Genomic DNA, 17,048 nt, shown 5'->3' with positions numbered 1-17,048 from the left:
AAATCAGTAACAGCCAGTCGCTCTTTAGATTTTAATGTTGCCAAATGAGGAAACACAGGTACTTGGTTTTAAAATTGGCATGGATATCGGTAGCATAAACTGCGCACAATCTCTGAGCGAAACTTCTTTACATCTAAATTAGTTTGAAGAAATTACTTCCTAGGGGTCAGGTGGTGGTGCACCTGGTTAAACACACACATTACAGTGTGCAAGGATGCAGGTTCAAGCCCCTGGGTCTCCACCTGCAGGGGGACAGCTTCACAAGTGGTGAAGCAGGGATGCAGGTGTCTATCTATTCCCCTGTCTCTATCTCCCCCTCTCCTCTCAATTTCTCTGTCTCTATCCAATAAATAAAACAATGAAAATGAAAACAAATTACTTTCTTAGCCTGCCCTAGACTAAAGAAAAGACCTTCAAGAGACTGAGCACTTGTTTAAAGACAACCCATTCAGACAACTTTTCAGAAAGTAGAAGGAGCGGGAACAGCAGATAAGTATGGAAAATATGGACAGACTTAGTAAAATATTGTAGACTCAAGTCTAGACTACTCTAGGTTTTTGAAAGAATTACTGATGAAAACCTAGCACAGAAGTGAGGTTTCAAAATGCCATATTCAAGCGGAACTTAGAAACTTAGAACAAAGATCGGGAGAACACAGAGTGAAACGTAGACTAGTTGTTGTCTATTGTGGCAGGACCAAGGATTCTAAAGTGTGTGTGTGTGTGTGTGTGTGTGTGTATGTGCGCGCACGCGTGTGTGTGTGCGTGTTCGTGTGTGTGTGCATGTAGTGGGGGGTTGGCGGGGAAGGAGGATGTAGGGGGCCTAGTCCAAGGTGGTGGAGGAAGACTCTAGGTGGTGGTGAGATTAATTCTCAGATGCTTATTAAGGGAGATTTGAAACTATACACAGCGACAGCAACTGTCTGGAGTATTATCAACTCTCAATTAAGTGATTTAAAAATAAATAACAAAACTAGAAGCATCTGAAAAAAATATAAACTTCAGGGAGTCGGGCGGTAGCACAGTGGGTTAAGCACAGGTGGCGCTAAGAGCATGGACCGACTAAGGATCCCGGTTCGAGCCCCCGGCTCCCCACCTGCAGGGGAGTCGCTTCACAGGCGGTGAAGCAGGTCTGCAGGTGTCTGTCTTTCTCTCCTCCTCTCTGTCTTCCCCTCCTCTCTCCATTTCTCTCTGTCCTATCCAACAATGACATCAACAACAATAACTACAACAATAATAAAAAACAACAAGGGCAACAAAAAGGAAAATAAATACATCAATATAAAAATTTAAAAAAACTTAATTTTCTTTGCATAAGCCTTGGTAGATGGACATACACATATAACTAGATTATATCAAAGGTATGCCAAGGTTTTTTTTTTTTTTTTTAACTTTTTTTAAACTGATAATCAATCCTAAATCTAGAAGCCTGAAATTTGAAAGTCATAAAAACCATGGATTTAGAATGAACTGTATTGTTCACCAATGTCACGTTACTTCACTGGGAACACAGTTTATGATCTCAGTGATTCATTTAATATTTGCATCGACAAATTAGTCTCCTCAAATTTTGGGGAGAAATGAATGATTTCTGTCTCTGTATGTGCATTTGTATTCCACATATCTAGACAATAGGACAGAGGAGAAATGTAATATTGGTTGGATGGCCAGATCAGACACCAGAGAATATCACGATGGAATTGAGTGTAAAACCATGGATTTAGAATGAACTGTATTGTAGTGTGTGTACTGGGAGGAATAAGAGACAGAGTTTGGACCTACATACACACCAAGGAGTTAAAAATGTTGGGGCTGGCTAGTGCATATTACCAAGCACAAGGACCCAGGGTTCATGGTCCCTGATCCCCACCTGCAGGACTAGGTAAGCTTCATGAGTGGTGAGACAGTGCTGCAGGCCTCTTTCTTTCGCACCCCCTTCAATTTCTGTTTTTAATCCCAAAATAAAGAGCACCAGGAGCAGTGGAGTCATTGTTCAGATACCACCTCCCAGAGATAACCCTGGTGGCAATAAAAGAAATGTTAGAATCTAAGTTGATAATAACTTCTATATAGGGAGCCTTCCAATGGAAGATATGAGATACGAAATTCTGGTGGTGGAAATTGTATCCCACAATCAGTCACTATTAAATCACTAGTAAAATATATAGATACATAATAACTGCCACTTTTGTTTATCAGTGATCTAATTTAGGATATAGTAACATAAGGAGCAGCAGTCTAAGCAGGCAGGTTATGTTATGCCCCATATAAACCAAGGCTACATCCAAATTAACACATTTAATTTCTGGGCAGCACTTTTTTCTTTTTCTTTTTTTGCCTACATTCGCTGGGGCTTGGTGACAAAACTATGAATCCACCACTCCTGGTGGTCATTTTCCCTCCCTCCCTCCTTCCTTCCTTCCTTCTCCTTCTTCTTCTTCTTCTTCTTCTTTTTTTTTTTTTTTAATTTAAAAGGGCAGAGAGGGGAGTCGGGCAGTAGTGCAGCTGGTTAAGTGCACGTGGCACAAAGCACAAGGACCGAAGGAAGGATCCTGGTTCGAGCCCCCGGCTCCCCACCTGCAGGAGAGTCGCTTCACAGGCGGTGAAGCAGGTCTGCAGGTGTCTGTCTTTCTCTCCCCTTCTCTGTCTTCCCCTCCTCTCTCCATTTCTCTCTGTCCTATCCAACAATGACAACATCAATAGCAAAAAGAATAATAAATACAACAGTAAACAACAAGGGCAACAAAAGGCAATAAATAAATATAAACAAAATAAAAGGACAGAGAGACATTGAGAGGTGAGGGGAAAATAAACAGGGAGAGGGAAAGAGACACACCTGAAGACCTGCTTCACTGACTGTGAAGTGACTCCCCTGCAGGTGGGGAGCAAAGGCTTGAACCTGGGTCGTTGGGCAAATCCTTGTACTCAGTGCCACGTGTGCTTACTTGAGTGAGCCACCACCCAGCACCCTGAGCATCACTCTTTAAGTAGGGCACCGATAGGCAGGAAACTGTTCAAAGAACAGCCGGAAGAGTAAGAAGATACAAAGCCATCACATGAAGAACAGAGGAAGGAGTGAGTTTTGCACAGAAGAGGAGATGAAATACAAGGAGTGCCTTAAAGCGGTTCCGAACAGCATGTTGAACATAACTGCCACCACAAAGCACAGCCAGGCTTAGGGGGGGCCGTTCCTTGTTGAGGGACGTAGTGAATGTGGGTTTGACTAAAATGGTTTTCATGTTCATTCCGACTAGGAACTTCATTCAGTGTGTCTATAAACAGATGGAAAACGACGGTGGGAAAAGGACCCAGGTTGGGGATGAGAGTGTTTTGCAGACATCTGTCACGGGGGGGGGTGGGGGGGGTGGGTGGGGATGACAAATTGTACCTGTGTGTGTCAGCAACTGGACTGCAAACCATTACCCCCTTCCCAATACAATGGTTTGAACAAAAGAAACATATGGAAGAGGAATTAATTCAGAAGGCAAGATTAAATGTGAACACAGATTAGGTGGAGAGAGCAGCAGACACTGATAAAGAGAAGGAACAGTAAGTAGCTGCTGAGTGAATGATGAATTACTTTGTCACTTTTAGAACCGACTATGTCTAGAATAGTCAGCTTCACACAAGAGTGAGCTCCATGTCATTGGAAATGTTTGAATAAAACTCAGGAACCATGTGTTTAGAATATCCTAGATGATTTTTTCCTCCCTTTTTTAAAAAAGGCAGCTGGTTTGTTGTGAAGCAGGATAATTTTATAGTCTCAAGAGAAAATTTGGTAGAGCAGTAAATGAATTTCTCCTGTCCACATCATCTCCCTCCATTAACCTTTGAAAAATAGGACCATCAAGATTTATCTAGAACGCCTCTCTAGCATTTAAAATATTTATAATTCTAAGAATAAAAGCCAATTTTTAGTTCTTAGATGTTCCAACAGTTAAAGACAGTACAATGAAAAAAAATGTTCCAAATACACATAACTCGTTTCCATAAAAGGACATAAAATCTTCCTTATAGGGTCTTATTATGCCATTAAAAAAATGCTGTATGATGATATCACTCATAGACAGGAGTTGAAAAAAAAAAATAGAGAAAACATAAGGCAGAACTTGTACTGAGTTTGGTGTATTGCACCAAAGCAAAGGACTTTGGGAGGTGGGAGGGGGGTGCTTTAAGGTCCTGGTGCAGGAAGGAGGAGGCCTAGGTGGGGGGTTAGAATGTCTTGCAGAAAATGAAGAAATTTCACACATGTATCAACAACTGTATTTACTGTGCATCATTAATTTCCCCAGTAAAATTTTTTTTTAAATCCCTCACACTACATTTAAATTATGTTTGTTGCACAGAGACAAACCTGTTTCAATTTATTTTCACATCAACAAAGATAGACCAGAAAAAGGATCAAATAATACTATCCCTAGTGATTTTTTATTAATTACTATTAGGTCACATTAAAAAAGCACAAATCCAAACAATTAATGAACTTGGATTTTATTGCTGTCCCAATAGGGAAATATATATATATATATATATATATATATATAATTATTGTTGTTGTTGTTGTTTCCAGAGCATTGATCAGCTCTGGCTTATCATAGTATGGGGTATTGAACCTGGGACCTTGGACCTCAGGCATGAGTCTCTCTGCATAACCATAATGCTGTCTCCCCCACTCTTGTTAAGGAGAGATGTATCCATTAACCCAAATCTACAAACAGAACAACAAACACCCAGAAAAAAAATCAGTCTTAAAGCATCTATGTTTCTAGAGGTACATGAACTAATATTATCAAAGAAATTATCTTGATTTAATAAAAAACATGCATCTAAGTTTATATTATGATTCAAAGTATTTAGCTACAGCCTATATAGATGTCAAGCTAGACAATCATAAGTAACAAACTATATATATATATATATATATATATATATATATATATATATAATTCTGAATTTTTGGATCATTTATTTTTTCTCAAAGGAGTGACTTTCAAGTGCAAGTCTTAAAAGTCTATGTTCCTAATTTTAAACACAGCTAATTAAAGGACTAATATTTATTTTTCCCCTTCATTTGTGATTAATAGTGGTTTGCAAGGTTGTAAGATTACAGGGTGTAGTTTCCAGCCCCTCACCCACCACCAAATTCTGGGTCTCCACCTCCCCCGCTGAAGTGATACTGATTTTAACCTCTGAATACAGTGTGTACTAATAAGGAAGATTTATACTACCCTAGGTTCATATTTATGAATATGAGAAACCTATACAATTTTACATAAATCATATGTAAACTACATTGATACCCATAAAGTAATCTTATTCCTAGAAAATGATCTATCAATAGTTGCTTTGTTATCTATGGGTCTGCATATTTTGAGAACCTTTTGTCATGAAAGTATCAGAAACAAAACCATAATTAATTTGGAATGTGCACAAGTCATTATGAAAGGAGTGGGCTGGATGTGTCCTTGTATTAATGAAGAATGCAGAACCCATCTAAAGCTGACTGACTCCATCCAGCTACAGGCACCTGGAATTACAAAAAGTGTACTCACTGATGCCAGGTCTTCTGATTTTTCAAAGAGGAAAAAAAATGATATCCTATTGCCAAATATTAAAAATGCTAACAACCAATTTGGGAAAGTCCAGTAAAATGTATTTACTACCAGAATCTGGTCACCAGACTACCAGTTTGCAGCGTCTCATCTGTCTCCTGAGAATGATTAATTCAAAGCACAGAAGGAAGATTGCTCAAAAAAGTGTGTGTGGGGGGGAGGAGATAAAGATAGCACATTCCTTCCTTTTGCTGTAACCAAGAGTGTTACATGCCGCCCTACAATAAATCCCATTTAAGTTGTGACAGTTTCTCAAACTACAACCCTGCAGGCACATGCCATTTAATTTGACACATTTTACAAATCTTGAGTGATCCTAACAGTTATTATGTAAAATTCTGCGTAGATATCATGACTCAAACTTTGCATTCTTCTCTGACACATTTTATTAAAACTACATGGCCCTGAAGTAATACCACAAACTAGATAGAATTACAGCATTAACATTCAACATTGTACCTAGGACACTAGTGTGAAAGCTTTCTCCCTTTTGGCTTTGTTGGACTTCTCTGCCTGAAAGTGTAAAATGAAGGGTGAAGTTGTAAATCTCTACATTAATTTTCTGGACAAATCCAAAGCGTCTTAAGGATCTCCAGATATCCCCCTCTACCCGTAACTCTTCAAAATTCATTTCCTTTCCCAATATTATTGAATGATTTTGAGTGACTCCCACACAAACGGTTGTAAGACTGAAAAGCAATTCTGTGCTGGGCAAAAATAGAACGCTTCTTTCACACTGCATTCTAGAGTTCCCTGATACTGAAGACAGAATGTGCTTAGAGTCCTGACTTTGCCAATGTAGAATAATTTCTTTATTTGTGCTACAAAACAAAATGACTGTGTTCTTAACTCAAAGATAGTAGTCATCTATTGGACAGATAAAGAATAACACTGTTAAAAGAGAAAATATTTATTATTGTTTTCATCCTCAGAACGGATGTGGTTATCATGTATTTGTGTTGGAAAAGTTAGGCTATAAAAAACATGTTCCTATGTTTTTTAATGCAAAAATGCATCATGACTTTTCTGTATAAGTACCGCGTGCTAACCAATTGTGCCACTGGAGCTCCAACATCATGACTTTTCTGACAATCCAATAGATTATAAAGTCTTTAAAAGAAATCTTAACACCTTTCCTGACATAATGGATATCAGTCATGTGAGTGACAGCATTTTCTAATGTTTAGAACATCTGATAAAAGCCATACTAAAGATTTACAATCTTTCCAGTATCTACCTTCAGTAATCAAAGCTCTATGGGCTGAAAATAGGGATTAGGATGTAAACAGAAGTAACTTCACAGAACTATGGTGGTTACTGATGGGGGGCATCACAAAACTTTGGTGGTGATGTGGTGTGGAAGTGCATACAGCCCTGTGGTTTTATGATCCTGTAAACCATTATTAAGTCCCAAGTAAAATTATTAACACAAAAAATTAAGGTTGCCATTTGTATATAGATTCTGTATGTGTGAATAAAAGTCTCTGATTATGGAGAACTGTTTCATAGAGATAGCACGGGCAAGTTTCAGCCTCCAAGTGGCAGATAATACATCATGACACCATCCTGACCTCCCTGGCCAGACGCCCTCAGCAATGAATCCTAGAACCTCCCCTCCCCAGAGCCCTGCCCCACTAGGGAAAGATAGAGACAGGCTGGGGGTGTGGATCCACCTGCCAACACCCATGTCCAGTGGAGAAGCAACTGCAGAGGCCAGAACTCCTCCTTCTGCTCCCCATAAAGAATTCCAGAAGGGGAAATATTAGGTGAAGATGACTAAAGGACTATTAACCCCAGTTGTACAGGGACCTGGAACTTTTATGAACAAGAGCCTTTATTTAATTTATTATTATTTTTTGCCTATCACTGAGAGGGAAGAGAATCTGAAGAACACCTGTGAATTCAGGTGCTGTTTCCCTTACCTGAGGAGGAGGAGGAGGAGAAAGGAAGGGCATCCTGAAGTTGTAATTGGTGTAGGTGAGACTTTGAAAGGATGTGAGGACGGGGCCTTAGAAATGAATAAAACAATCAGCCATCTTTGCTCAAATGGCCCCGTGCCTCTCAGGTGTAGGCATTTCATTTTTCTGATTAAAAATTTAAAATATCAGGGGGAAAACTCCTAGAGGAATACTTAAAAGCTGGGGGGATAGTTTTTATTTTATTTTTTTAAAATATTTATTTTATTTATTTATTCCCTTTTGTTGCCCTTGTTGTTTTATTGTTGTAGTTATTATTATTGTTGTTGTTGTTGTTGGATAGGACAGAGAGAAATGGAGAGAGGAGGGGAAGACAGAGAGGGGGAGAGAAAGACAGCCACCTGCAGACCTGCTTCACCGCCTGTGAAGCGACTCCCCTGCAGGTGGGGAGCCGGGGTTCGAACCGGGATCCTTATGCCGGTCCTTGTGTTTTGCGCCACCTGTGCTTAACCCGCTGCGCTACAGCCCGACTCCCTGGGGGGATAGTTTTTAACAATGGAATAAAAATCATTCATCGGAGTCTTATAAATACAAAAGAAAGCCACGGGACATATACTCAATGGAGTACTACTCAGCAGTTAAAAAAGACTATAATGTGTTAAGTGGGGTCTAAGTCAATGAGACTGACTGGTAGTACTATGATTAGTGAAGTAAGGTATGGAAGGGAAGGACAACTATGGGATGATTTCACTCTATGTGCAATAATAGAAAATTAAAGCAGGGGCCAGGTGGTGGCTCACCTGGTTGAGCGCACCTGTTACAAAGTTCAATGATGCAGGTTCAAGCCCCCGGTCCTCACCTGCAGAGGGAGAGCTTCACAAGTGGTGAAGCAGGGCTGCAAGTGTCTCTCTATCTCTTGCCCTCTCTACCTCCCCTTTCCTTTTGACTTCTGACTGTCTCTATCTAATAAATAAATAAAGATAATAAAAATCAAAAAAGAGAATTAAATCACGTGACATTGAATATCTATACACACACACACACATATACAGTCAACACATAACCATGACTTTGTAAGAAAGAACTATGTTGATGAATGTTGGAGGAGGGTGGGAAGCTGCAGAAATTTGGTGGTGGAGTGGTATGAAATTATACTCCTATTATCTTATAAGCCTGTAAAATACTATTTAATTTTTAAAATTATCTTTATTTATTTATTGGATAGAGACAGCCAGAAATCTAGAGGGAAGGGGGGGGGGCAGAGAGAAAGAGAGACACTTGCAGCCCTGCTTCACCACTTGTGAAGCTTTCCTCCTGTAGGTGGGAACCGAGAATTGAACCTGGGTCCTTGCACACTGTAACATGTGTGCTCAAGCAGGTGCGCCACCACCTGGCCCCAGCACTGTTTCTTTTATCTGTGAGAGAAGATGGAAAAAAGAAGGACACCAGGATAGAGGGAAAAGGGTGATAGAGAGGGAGAGAGACAGAGAGACACCTGCAGCCCTGCTTCACCACTTTGTGAAGCTTTCCCTCTGCGGGTGGGAGACCAGAAGCTTAAGCCCGGGTCCTTGCACACTAATGTGTGCGCTTAACCAGATGTGCCACCATCTGGCCCCATAAAATACTATTAAATCACTAATAAAATATATGTCTAAGGAAAGACAGCATGGACAGGCACAACTGTAATTTCCACATACTTGTATATATGTAATAGAAAAAAAAAATCTGCACAAAGAGCAGCTCTGGCTAGTGAGAACTGATATGTGTACAAACCCCTATGTACCCAATGATATGCAGTATGCTATTCTAGGTAATTGCTTAAGAATAAAAAGAAAAAGGCAAGTGTTTGAACATGCTTAACAAGAGCAGCAACTTGAAATCCTTGAAAGAGAAAAAAATAACTTGGCATGGGCTGCTCAGAACTCAGCCTGTCTGAGAAAACTCCCTGGTGCTCTGTGGAAATGTTCCTTGTTAAGACCTTCTTTATATCACCCTTCCTCCTTCTGCAGAGGCAACCCCAGAAAACTCACAGTGAGGGGCACCTCTAAATGCTGATGAGTGAAGACTTTGGGGTGACGGACTGGGGGGGGTCACAGCTTTCATAATCTAGCTACACAGATGCACTCAATTTCTAAGAATAAACCTGCTGAATGACCCAAGGAATTAAATTATTTAAAAGTCAATTAGATGCATCCCTCATGAAAACATCTGATGACGCCTTTTTTTCCTCAACTGCTAATAAACTTGGAATGCTCTGGCAGCCATGCTCCTTGGAGGTCACTGAGGATGAGGCAGGAATGACCTGTTTGTTGTTCTCTCACACTCCTCACAGTGACAGTCTCTGATATGTCAAGTCACACCACGTCACATGCGCCTGGTCAAGCAGCTTAGACACCCTGCCATGGAAATCTCCTCTCCTCTTGCTTCCTTAACACCGTTTCCCATGTCATGATTCTTACTTCTAAAAATTCCTTCAGGTCTTTAGTTAACAGAGTTCTTGTTCTGGCAAGAACACCCCAAATGACCAGATCTCTGATATTTGAATCCAAGTGGAATTTTTCTCTACAACCTTTACTATGGCTAACACTCTTTTGGTATGCAAAACTATGAAAGTAATAGGGTTGAATCATTATCCTCATAATTACTTCTGAATTATTACCTCACTATTATTCTGGTCTGTTAAACCACTCAAAGATCTATCTGTGTCAATAAGCAGAGGCACACCTGGTTGAGCGCACACACAAAACCACGTGCAAGGGGAGTTGGGCGGTAGCGCAGTGGGTTATGTGCACGTGGCACAAAGCCCAAGGACTGGCATAAGGATCCCGGTTCGAGGCCTTGGATCACCACCTGCAGGGAGTCACTTCACAGGCGGTGGAGCAGGTCTGCAGGTGTCTATCTTTCTCTCCCCCTCTCTGTCTTCCCCTCCTCTCTCCATTTCTCTCTGTCCTATCCAACAATGATGACATCAGTAATAACTACAACAATAAAACAATAAGGACAACAAAGGGCAATAAGTAAATATTTAAAAAAATAAATGAGTAACAAAAAAGAAATTTGAAGTTGATATAAGTTTTGTACAAAACTGTGCCCAAAACTTTCATTAAAAAAAAAAAAAGGAATGAAGAAGTATTTGAATGCAAAATCATTAAAATGACTAAAGGGAAATTCAGTGACTACTTAGCCTGGACAACAACATTCTCTGGAATTCCCTTTCTAAGGCTATGCTTATGATTAAGTTTTGTTTTTATTAAACATTTGCAATTGGGGCAGGGGCAGATAGCATAAAGGTTATGCAAAGAGACTCTCAAATCCCAGGTTCAATCCCCTGTACTACCATAAGCCAGAGCTGAGCAGTAAAAAACAAACAAAAAAACCCTGTAATCATTAACGCAGTTTTAATCAAGGGCTAAATTCTTAGGTTGCTTTAATATTGGCATTTTGGAAAAATATTCACTTTTACTGCCATTTCGTATAAAAGTTTACCTCAGGGGCTGGGTGGTGGCGCACCTTGTTGAACGTACATGTTAACAGTGCCCAGGGACCCAGGTTCGAGACCCCAGTTCCCACCTACAGGGGGAAAGCTTTGCAAGTGGTGAAGCAGTGCTGCAGGTGTCGGTTTCTCTCCCTCTCTATCACTCCCTTCTTTCTCGATTTCTAAATAAGGATAATGCAAAAAAAGTTTAAAAAGTTTACCCCACTAGTTACTATATTTATAAATCTGCTTATAGATTTTTTTTGCATCAAAGGAAAAAATTTAGATGTAATCATTCTTCCACTTTTCCTATCTCTTTTCGTTATTTAATGAGCTCAACTATATAACTAGTAGTGGAAAGATCATTTGTAGCGCTGAATTTTAAGGGAGAAATTGTGTACACATCAAAAATTATCTGCAAAACGGAAAAAAAATTTTAAATCAACTCACTTAAGGACAAGTTTACAAATGTTTCTCGGCTCAATTTAATATGCCAACTCTTAGAGGTCTGAAGTACGACAGAGAGCACTGATTATAAAATATAACAAGAACATTTGTAAATTTAACAAGCTTTCTGTTTCCATGCCAACTTCTGCTGAATCTGGAAAGCATTAAAATGGTTTTCTCACAATTCTTTTTTTCACTGTGCTATTTTCACAGGCAATACATTCAGCACCAAATGAGTAGAGTATTCATTAGTGATAAAAAGAAAAGCAAGGGTTAAGTAAATAAAGGCATTGAATTAATATCCAGGCCTAAATGTTTTAACAGAGTCAAAGAATCTGCTTAATCATTCAAGTCAACAAAGGTTAAGATAATAAAAATAAACTAAAGGCCTTACTTTTCTGGAACTTAATCTGTCTTGCTGAAGATGTTTTTAAGGTGCTATCAGTTTTGCGTAGTCTCAGCTGTTAGGAAAATCTTCTTGACTATACTGGTAATAGAACAAATTTTAAGAAATAGTTAAGCAGAGCTCCTGGGTGGCTTATTGAAACTGAGAGCCGGGGTTCATTTCAAACCAGCTGTTGGCTGACAAGGTTGAGACCAAAAGTTACTAAATCTTTCATTTCTCAGACTTCTGTGTTATTCAGCAAGGCAATGGGAGCCAACTGATAAGATGACTATGTAGTCAAAAGATAGCTTCATAAAGCCTGTCCATTTTATTGTCAGTTTGGTTAATAAATTTGCCATAGTTTCAGAGTAACATAGCTCTCTGGTTAAAAGAGATTATGTTAAACATTAAAGTTGACTTGCATATTTGAAAACTATGTATCAAAGATAGGGAAAAGAAATATGAATGAGTGATTAACATCAAAGCTCTAGGCAACATTGCAATTCCAAGGTCACAGCTCATGAGGAGGGGCAGAGGCCCTATGAACTGGGCAATTAAATTCTCTACAAGGGGGAGGGGAGAGTGAAAGTGAGAGTGGAGAAGGGAGGGTGGGGGGGAAGAGAGAGAACAACTATAGGGAAAAAAAATCCCTAAAGATCTTGAATCTTTTAGACTTGACATTCAGGTTCTGTTACTGATCAAAACATGTAAACCAATCTTCTGCAAAAGGAGGCTCAGGATAAAAGCCAAATCAACAAAATACCTCACAGAACATGTAAACACAGGACTATGAACAGCAGAAAACAGACCACTCATCTGTTTATCCTGAACAACAACAACAACAACAAACAACAAATGACCAAGATAGTTCAGCCAAACGAGTGTCATCAGATGGGAGCTGAGATGTCAAATCATATGACAAGGTCCTTAAGGATTCTCATTCCCTTGGATAGAAGAGAGCACCATGCTTCCCCAGATTTTGGAGGGCTGACAGTGCATGCCACCATAACTGCATAGAAAGAGGATGTGCCCCCCCCAACTCTTAAAAAGTGACACATTTAGGGGGTCGGGCGGTGGCGCAGTGGGTTAAGCGCACGTGGCGCAAAGCGCAGGGACCGGTGTAAGGATCCCGGTTCGAGCCCCCGGCTCCCCACCTGCAGGGGAGTCGCTTCACGGGCGGTGAAGCAGGTCTGCAGGTGTCTATCTTTCTCTCCCCCTCTCTCTGTCTTCCCCTCCTCTCTCCATTTCTCTCTGTCCTATCCAACAACAAAGCAACATCAACGATGGCAATAATAACCACAACGAGGCTGCAACAACTAGGGCAACAAAAAGGGGGAAAAATGGCCTCCAGGAGCGGTGGATTCATGGTGCAGGCACCGAGCCCAGCAATAACCCTGGAGGAAAAAAAAAAAAGTGACACATTTAATATTTTAAATATTAGGATAGCCACAGGCCCTTTGGAATATAGCTAAAATATGCCTACTAGCTATCTACAAAATGGAGACCTCCCCCCAACTCTTCATCTTCATTATTCCAGCCTTTAGGTTCATGATTAGTCAACAATTTGTTTGGCTTAATATGTTAACTCTTTTTCAGCCAGCAGGTTCCAAATGCTACCACTGCCCTGGACAGTGGGTGGAGAGAGAGACCGGGGAGAAGTGGAGTGATGGAGCTAGGTCCTGAAGGTCTGTGGAGGCCAAGCAAAGAGACTTGGATTTCATTGTGAGGTTTAAAATGGAGAGGAAACACGATCTGATTCACAGCGTAAGTGATCTCTTTGACGGCTATGGATAGAAGACATTTACAGGGTCAAGAGTGGAGGCAAGGTCAGCTAGAAGAGTCTTGCAGTGATGAAGAACACAAGAGGATGGCGGGTCAGATTCGGGGAGAGAGAAGTGGACACTTTTATACTCTTCTTAAAAAATATCTTTAAAAATATCTTTACTTAGTGGATAGAGACAGCCAGAAAGTGAGCGAGAAGGAGAGTGACAGAGAGACACCTGTAGACCTGCTTCACCACTTATGAAGCTTCCCCCCTGCAGGTGCGGACTGGTGGCTTGAACTTGCATCCTTGTGCATTGTAGCACCTGCACTCTACCAGGTGTGCCACTGCCCAGCCCCCCCCCCATTTATACTTATTATAACTTCAAGCATGGTGGTTTGGATGCGATAGATGCTTACTGTTCCCCCATTCTTCTTAAGCCATTCCTTTTTTTTAAAGATTTAATTAATTTATTAATTTATTTATTAATGAGGAAGATAGGAGGAGAGAGAAAGAACCAGACAACACTCTGGCACATGTGCTGCTGGGGACTGAACTCAGGACCTTATGCTTGTGAATCCAAAGCTTTATCACTGCACTACCTCCTGGACCACTCAAGCCATTTCTTATTTGTGTTTAATAGTGGTTTACAAGATTGAAACATTATAAGGTACAGTTCCTCATCTCCCCCACCACCAAAGTTTTGTGTCCCCACTAGATGCTTAATTTTTACGCATAAATGTTTGTCCAAGTGTTTCAAAGTAGTTTGAGTTTCACCTTCTGGTGATTTAAATGCTTTCTCTTTTTAAATTTTATTTATTTATTATTGGGTAGAGATAGAGAGAAACTGAGAAGAGAGGGGGAGATAGAGAGGGAGAGAGACAGAGAGACACCTGTAGTCCTGCTTCACCACTTGTGAAGCTTTCCCCATGCAGGTGGGGGACCAAGGGCTTGAACCTGAGTCCTTGTGCACAACCGTGTGTGTGCTTAACCAGGTGTGACACCACCTGGCCCCTCTGGTGACTGAATTAGTACATTTAAAAAAATAGATATTACCTTCAACAATAATATGGATTTCATTCACATTTATTTATTTATTATTTTGCCTCCAGGGTTATTGCTGGGGCTCCATGCCTGCACTGCAAATCTACTGCTCCTGTGGCCTTTTTTTTCCCCTGATTCTTTTGGATACAACCGAGAGAAATTGAGAAGGGAGGGGGATATAAAGAGGGAGAGAGACAGACAGACAGACAGACAGACAGACACCTGCAGACCTGCTTCACCGCTTGTGAACTAACCCCCCTGCAGGTGGGGAGCTGGGGGTTCGAGCGAGTCCTAGTGATTCATACCATGTCTGCTTAACCCGGTGCGCCACCCTCCAACACCCTTGGATTCACATCCTAAGCTCTTCTGTTCAATTTCAGTCTCACTCAGTCAAGAAAATGTTGAAGGGTTGTAGTCGTCACAGGGGTATATTTTCCTCAGACAGGTGTCAGTACACCTTCACCAAAACTGTCATCCTCTTCCATCACAGACGACTAGATCATCAAGCCCCCTCTTGGCACTCCTGTCTCCTGCCTCTGAGTTCTTGGATCTATGGTCAGCTGTCACCCCATATTATCCCTTGCTCTGCTTCTTAGGTCCTGTCCAGGAGTGACATCATCTGATATCTGTCCATCCCCTTCTGGCTTCTTTCACTCAATTTGATTCCATCTAGTTCCATTCATGTCATAACAAAAGAGAAGCGTTTATCCTTTCTTAGCAGCTGTGGAACTGTGTACGCATACTATGTGCGTTGTGTACACACATCATGCTTTGATCCATGTGTTCTCTCTTACCATATTTCTGCTTGACACATAGAGAGAAGGAGAGAGGTGACCACCTCCATTCATAGTCAAGGACAATATAAGTTCCACGGGGAAAAGGCAGGGAACAGAGAACCAAGAAACAGAGGGTCATGCTATTAAACTACTTACACGAGGAAATACTTGAAACAAATGACAAAAAAAAAAAGAAGGAAAAAGAAAATGAAATTCAAGATTGGTGATAAAATGAAATGCAGAGATACTTAAGTAGAAAGATCTACATTTTACAAAAGAGAGACTTTTTTTTTTCTTTTTTGCCAGAGCTGCATCAGCTGCCTAATTTAGAGGATGCGAGCTAAGTCGACTTTCATTCAAATTGAAGGCTTTTCCAGTTGTAATTTCCATTTTTTTTGGGGGGGAGGATATAAAACTTTCATTTTACTATCTTGGTATGAAAGAATTTCCCAGTGAGAAACTAACAGCATTGCTCTCACCAGAAAGTAAGGGTTTTTAAGATTCTAAGTGCACTGAATGTGACCTGCTTTGTCTCTGCACTGGAACCTGAGGAAAGACAGGCAATTTGATGGATTCTTAGACTCACACCAACATACTTCCCAGGACATTTTTTTTTTTTTTTTTACCCAAGAGGATTCGTCCTGTACTATGAATTCAATCCAAACTCCTTCAACGCCAAGCATAGTCCAGAGGAAAATGGGACCGGTGCTTTGGTCACTTTCCACCTAAAATGCTAAGTGGCCCCTGAACTGTGCAGACTTGGCTCTTGTCTGTGTGAAAACTGGCTGAAGTCTGCATGCAAGACGACAGTCTGGGTTTGTCAAAGTAGTTCATGAACTTTGGCCCAACTTGCAAGGGAACCTGGTCCAAGTCTTAGTGCGTTGTGATGCAACATGAGACCAGGTGAATTTCACATGGTTTCAGGTTTCCTCTCTGAAGGTTGGCTTCGCTTTCTAATCAATCATCACTTTGGGGAACGGTGAAAGCCAACACACCTTTTTGAAAATGAGGACGGCGAGCCTGCCGACGACAGCGAAGCTGTGAACCACCTTTGAGGTTTCCTTTGCCAAGAGAAGATTTCTCTGAGTAGACGTGGTTTCCCTCTTACCTGGACTGGGGCACGGAGGAGTGGTGCTGATACTGTGTGCAGGGAGAAAGGGTGCAAGGATCCACAGGGAGATGCCGCAGCGAAATATCTACCACATACAGAGCGAGTGGCTCTGCTCTGTGTAAGGTTACGAGAGCACTTTACTCCACTCACAACCAACACTTAATCTCCATGACCGCCGAGTTGAGTTTATAGTTGGAAGCGAGTCGCTAACGTGAGCAATAGGTACAATCAGTAAGGCTATCTGAGAAACGGAAAGAAAAGCAACTCACAGCACAACTTTCACCCCGTTTAATAAACACGGAGAGAGAACACCACCGACTTTTGACATCTGCAGCGACTGATATCTTCTGCGAGGACAGCTCTCCTGCAGAAGATGTGGACTTGGTCGTTAAAACAACTCACAGTGAGTTTTGCAGAAAACCTACACGGTTTGTTTTCCACCTGAGAGTCTGGAAGTCCCACTGTAAAAATGACCTTCCCCCTTCAGCCAAATACTCACTTGTGTGTGTAGTGACATGAGA

At 40.9% G+C, this 17,048-nt stretch overlaps 1 protein-coding gene across 1 annotated transcript in view; it reads right to left on the bottom strand.

Moving 5' to 3' along the window:
- The window catches only part of COL25A1 (collagen type XXV alpha 1 chain), a 234,056-nt gene that overhangs the window by 169,641 nt on the left and 47,367 nt on the right, over positions 1–17,048 (bottom strand). The gene's annotated exons all lie outside the window — the stretch shown is intronic.

This window comes from Erinaceus europaeus, chromosome 2 (genome assembly GCF_950295315.1).
Source record: "Erinaceus europaeus chromosome 2, mEriEur2.1, whole genome shotgun sequence".
In the NCBI taxonomy this organism is placed as follows: domain Eukaryota; kingdom Metazoa; phylum Chordata; class Mammalia; order Eulipotyphla; family Erinaceidae; genus Erinaceus; species Erinaceus europaeus.
The sequence above is the reverse complement of the archived record's forward strand: the minus strand, read 5'-3'. Positions and strand labels throughout refer to the sequence as shown.